Source organism: Echeneis naucrates, chromosome 20 (genome assembly GCF_900963305.1).
Source record: "Echeneis naucrates chromosome 20, fEcheNa1.1, whole genome shotgun sequence".
Lineage (NCBI taxonomy): Eukaryota > Metazoa > Chordata > Actinopteri > Carangiformes > Echeneidae > Echeneis > Echeneis naucrates.
In genome coordinates this window covers 14496039-14502140 of record NC_042530.1, presented here as the reverse complement: position 1 = coordinate 14502140, position 6102 = coordinate 14496039, and positions in this window count along the sequence as shown.

The following is a 6102-nucleotide window of genomic DNA, read 5'->3' as shown; positions in this document are numbered from 1 at the left end:
AGGGAACAGCAAAAATAGGAATGACGTGTAGGAAAGCGATTGATGAGCCAGCAATCAAAAAATGGGACTGATCTGCTCAGAGGAAGTCTCTGAAAACATCCTTGGACTGAAAATAAGGCTTTGTTCTGTTAAGAGTACTCGGTCACCTTGGATTCCACATTTAGCATGGCCCAAATTACTGTTGTCAGCGCTGTCTTTGCGACCTTGTCCCATACTGTGAGGAAGTCTAATTGCAATGCAAATTCTCTGAAATGAAAACCTCAGAGAAAGGTATGCTGGCCTAAAACATGTCTGATGGTGATGCTGCTGTCTCCATTCAGCTGGTGTTTCTGTCACTTCTTGACAGGGATTGGAACCGGACACTGTGTTCTCCTCCACTTCCAGGTTGGACATGTACCTGAGAATCTTCTCTGTTCACCACAGTTAGACAGACTGGTTATCTGAGTGACCACAGCCTTTCTGTAAGTCCGGCATCCACCTAATGCTATTTAGATTCTACACAAGTGCTCATGGATATGTAATGCAAAAACAACTTTATCTGTTTTTATCACATCATGACCTCATGTTAATATTATCAATAATTTTTCTGTGTGTTGTGATGAGAGAAGCTGTCGTCACAGAGTCATAGTGTGAGTTTTGACACACTAGCTGCTTGGCCGGGTTTTTTCTCACAGCTCCATGGCTGCTGGCTCAGTAAGTGGACACCACATGCACAGTAAGTCAGTTTGTGTGTGTGTGTGTGTGTGTGTGTGTGTGTAAGGACTCCTATTACTGCTGTTTGAACACATGCAGACAGGATTAACGCTGCTTTCAAGGTCCACTCAAAGCTCTGACATCTGACATATTGCCCTGTGTGTTTGCTCTCATAAATGTGTTTGTTTCTCACATAGTAAATACACTCCTGTGTGTCCGTGACTTATGCTTTAAATTTCAGATATGCTGTTTAGGACATTATTCATAGTCTCAAGGATATGTGAGTCAAAGTGATTTGACTGAACTGGTTTTCGAGAGACGCTTCCTCTCTAAGACTGTTTAGTAATGCTCTTGCTGCTTTTATTCGCCTATTTTGGCCATCCCTTCTACATTAATTAGTGTAGGATCAACAAAAACGCGAATCAAAATCAAAATCGTGGCTTCGGTTCGGCCTTTCTGTTTGCGTGTTCTTGCTTTCGTGTGTTTCCTCCCACCATCCAAAGGCATCAATGTTTCGGTTAATTGGTGACACCAAAAAAAGTTGTGCGTTCCTGTTTGCGTCTGTGTGTCTCTGTGCGTTGGCGTTGTGACGGACTGGCGACCTGTCCAGGGTGAACCCCGCCCCCGCCCAATATGAGCTGGGATTGGCTGCAGCTACCCCCCCCTCCCAGCAACCCAGAAACGTATAAGCCGGTAGAAGATGAATGAATGAATGAATGGCTGAATGAATGAATGAATGAATGAATTCATTAATTAATGGTTCACGCTATCTCTACATTACTTGAAGGCAGCGCTCACCTCGAACGCCGATCGGCTCTGCGCATGCGCAGCCAGCAGTGGACCAGCTCCGAAGTGTGAAGAGATAACCCGGAGCTTCTGAGAGCGGAGCGGCCGACAGCGGCGGACCTCGGACAGCGTCGCTGTCAGCCGGTGTAACTTTGTGCCTTCGGTCGCTGTGCGTTTGTTTAACCGGCCGAGGCTCCAGGGAGGCTGCGCTAACTCCTGGAGCTGTGAGAGGTAGGACCCCCCCCCGCACCCCACTCCTGCCGCCCCGGGGTGTCCTTCAGCTGTGCTGCAACCGGGCTGCACCGGTTCACGGTAGCGGGCTGTGAGGCGGTGTGTCCACCGCTGTCAGACGGAGGCAGGGAGCTTTGTTAGCCAGTTCAGGTGGCAACAACTACACAAAAACAGACTCACATTTAATGTTTCAGATCATTGTCTGCAGCCTTTAGAGGAGGGGAGAAACTCCTAGAGCAGTGCGCGTTCCGAAACGCACAACAGTCACTGAACTTGTCGTCAGTCTGTTATGTCGAAGAGCGCAGCTGACTTTGTGTTTGTGCTGCAGTCAATCTGCTGCTGTTGCAGAGCTCATTTACTCATTTCGGTCAGTGGTCTCCCCACGAGCAGCTCTTAACAGCAAGAGACCACTATAGCCTATTGTTACAGTATTATCACAATAGAATGCAACACTTGCTGATGTCATTGGGATCAAAGTGATGCCAGTCAGATTACAAGTTTGACTGGAAGCAGAAGCAAACAAGTTCGTGTTTATAGATACTGGAAATGCTACTGTACTTGTTGCACCTCTTTGTTTCATCTCATTTTGACGGAGATCTAGTTCCACAGGTCTGTAGAGGCAGCGAGTTGCTGTTGGCCTGGTAGGTCCTACAGCTGAGCTGGTTGTTTAATGGATTAGCTGTGCACTTTTGTCTCCTCTCCCATTTTTGTGGGCATGCTGGTGGGCTGCATTGGAAGTTTGTGGTTTCCTCAGTGTATGTCTTATATTTTTGCAGCAGGTTCGTGCTTCTTCCATTCTTTTCAAAGCTGTACCTGACAGAACAACTTGAACCTGGTTGACTGTTGACCCAGCTGATTTATTAATGTTCGAATACAAAACAGTCTTTGAAAGGAGTTGCCTTCCGGTGTCTCCTGAGCTGACCTGTTCATTGTGTCCTTTGTCGTTCTTGTTTGTAGTCAATAAAACATCATGTTTAAAACAAACTTTTCACAACAATTTCAAGTTGTGCTAAAGGGAAATAAAGGAGTCCTTAAGTGCGAAACCAATACCAAGCAATTGAGTTGAAAGTAAACAAAGGCCTTGATGTTGTCAAAATGAACACATCTGGTTTTAGTGCGTGGAGGGATTCAATCTGAAACTACAAGGAAACAGAGGATCTGATGTCAGTATTCTTTGTTCAAATAAAACATATTTTAGAAAAAGGTACACCGTCACATTTAGCAACGTGAAACAAAACATTGTTGCCTGACTGTTCTCAGTCTTTAAAACTTTTCAAAACTGATCAGTGATCAACCCGTTTTACCATTGTCTGTTATGATCTAGGGCAGCGGTCCGCAACCACAGACCGGCCTAATGTCAGACAACATTTCCAGGGCCTTTAAGGTGTGGCGGATAAATCCAACAAAATAAAATGATACGATCGGCATAAAAACTGTGCTATTTTCTAAATATCGTAATAAACGTGAATCCACTGTGCACTTGTATGGAACTTTATTAGCAGCATCCTCGTAACATCGCCTACAACATAACACGAGTAACATCCTCTCCTAACCCCCCTAACCCTGAACCTAAATGCAGCTTTCTTTTTCATGGAAGTCACAGGCTCTTCTTATGTCTCCTCACTGGGCCTTTTCCCCTTCACAAAGAAACTGTCCTTTTTTTAATCATTTCGCTAGCTTGTGGGTTTAATTTTAGCGGTAATGTATCCCGTGACCGAGACAAGCGTCTTGACATGCGTGAAGAGTGAGTCATAGACGGATGTAACAGAGAGAATCTGGTAATTTTTCAAAATAAAACATAGTTCAGCTTTAGATAATAAATAAAACATAAATAATGTAAGTTAGTTATTTTTTCTGTGCGGCCTAGTTCAAAAAACCTGGGGGTTGGGGACCGCTGATCTAAGGTTTATATTTTTTATCCTTGACATGCATTACGTCCAGTTAAGCTTGTTTTGCACATAATTAGTTTATTGTAACATCTCATTGTATGCATGATGTTTTAGCCTTTAGAACACTGTGTTGAATGTTTTCCTGTTTGTCCAGCTGGACTGTTTTCCAAAATACTTATCTCATCACAGTTCAATGATACCTCCTATCACTGACAGGTTCAAACCTTTATATTGCTGTGTAACGCAGTGAGAGGACACAGGTGACAGCCTGCAGCTGCTTATGCTGCTCGATGCAGATTTCCCCTTCAGTGACGGCATCTTGAAGTCTCTCCTTCTGAATTATTTCCAAGGGCTTGAAATCATGCAACAGCGTTCAACTGCAACAACATATTCACATTGTTTTCTTGGAGTAGGCTGGCTCATGGTGATTTTATTGCAGTGCTGTGTAATGAGCGTGAGGCAGACTGTCTTGCAACTTTTGTGTTTCTTCCCAAGATAAATAGAAAAACTTACTTAGAGCAATACTTTGGCACTTGAGACATTGTCCATCCCAGTTAAAGTTAAAAAGATCCATTGAGCTTCATCTTTGACCTGCTCTACTATTGTAGTTTGCAGTTATCCTAAGTAATGACAGATTGTCACTGGAATTTTGAGTTCTTATTTTTTTTCCTATCCAAATACTTTAGACTGTCATTCACCAAGAAAACGTTTCTGTGCTGAAATTATTAATATGATGTGAATTAAAGATAAACTGGGAGAGAGCCGCACCTTACAGGGAGATCACTGGCTGGAGAGACAGTCTCAGATTCTCAGAGAACTAAAACTACAGTCTGTATCACAGAGACACAGACTATTTATGAAAAAATAAACTCAAACTACTAACAGAATAAACAATAATTAGTGACAGCTGATATGACGTGATGGTGAATTTGACGGTACGTGCATATGCATAGAAATTAAAAGCAAGATGATCTGCAGTCTGTGTGTGAAGGATGTGGAACAGTGCAGGGTTAGATCAGATAACACTGCCTGTGTCAAACACTGGGTTCCCAGCTCACAGACAGAGGAAAGACCTGTTAATGTGACATTTACATCACACCAGCAACATCACATAGAAGTGGCACCTTTCCTCTTTTCTATATCAAGACTGAATCTGAATATGACCCAGATTAAAATACGAAAGGATTTTTCAGCGTTTTAGCAGTGGAGACAGCAGAGACAGTGACATTTCAGAGACATTTTCTGCCACAAATAAATATCGACACAGACATATTGACATGAAAAAATCCTCGGGTTTGGGATTCAAACACAGAACCTTTTTCCTCTCAGGCAACAGTGCAAGCCAAAGTGCCTCCCTGTCCAAACCAAGTGTCCAAAACAAATACAGCAAAGTCAGCAAAGTCATAAAATAAACCCATGAAGACAAACCACGACGACTTAATTTCACCTATCCATTTCTTTCTTCTGTGTTTTCCTCTGTTACTGGGACAGGAGCAATGAGCTCTGAGGGCACACAGAGACAGCACAACATCAATTCTCAATACTTGTTCTGCTCTGGGGTAAACGCCTATCACAGCATGTACAGACAATACCCCTGTGGCAACAACATGTTTTTCAAACAGGTACCTTGAAAATCATTTCAACCAAGGAACCTTGTAGGGATCATTTTCTCTTATGTGACAAAATAACTAGGCATTCTAACATTAAAGTCAAATGTAATTTATTTGTAATGTGCCAGCTCATAACAAAAATACATTTACATGATTTACATTATGTTCAGCTCTAAACCAAACTCTTTCAAGAATTATTTAAATAGACTAATACAAATCCCTTCATCAACTCATTCAGCCTTTCCCCAAACTGATGAGCAGAGTCTATAATGAAGACCGTGAATCTGAATCTGGCCAACAGGCAGACAGGACACCATCAACAGTGTTCCCCACTGGCAACCTGGCCTTTCTCTTGGTGTAAAAATCCAGCTCTGTATGCTTCCTAAAATCCCTTCCTGGGCTGTGCTGAAGGCCCATGATGAAAATGAGAACGTGCTCAGAAGTGAGATTGGATTCCATGTATCGAATCAATAAATACCGGTGAATCATAGACAATCATGGGATAAATAAAAGAAAACAAACACTTCCCTTCTAAAATCAAAATTAAATCAAATCAAATTTATTTGTATAATACCAAATCATAACAAAGTTACATCACGGCACTTTTCATATAGAGCAGGTCTAGACCAAATTCTTCATAAAATTATTTAAAGAGACCCAACAGATCCCCCGATGACCAAACACTTGGCAACAGTGGCAAGGAAAAACTTCCTTTAAGAGGCAGAAACCTCGGGCAGAACCAGGCTCAGGGGGGGCGGCCATCTGCCTCGACCGGTTGGGTTGAGAGTGAGAGTGAGAGAGAGAGAGAGAGAGAGAGAGAGAGAGAGAGAGAGAGAGAGAGAGAGAGTGAGAGAGGCATGTGGGGGTGGAGGGGTGTAGGCAGGAACATGCTG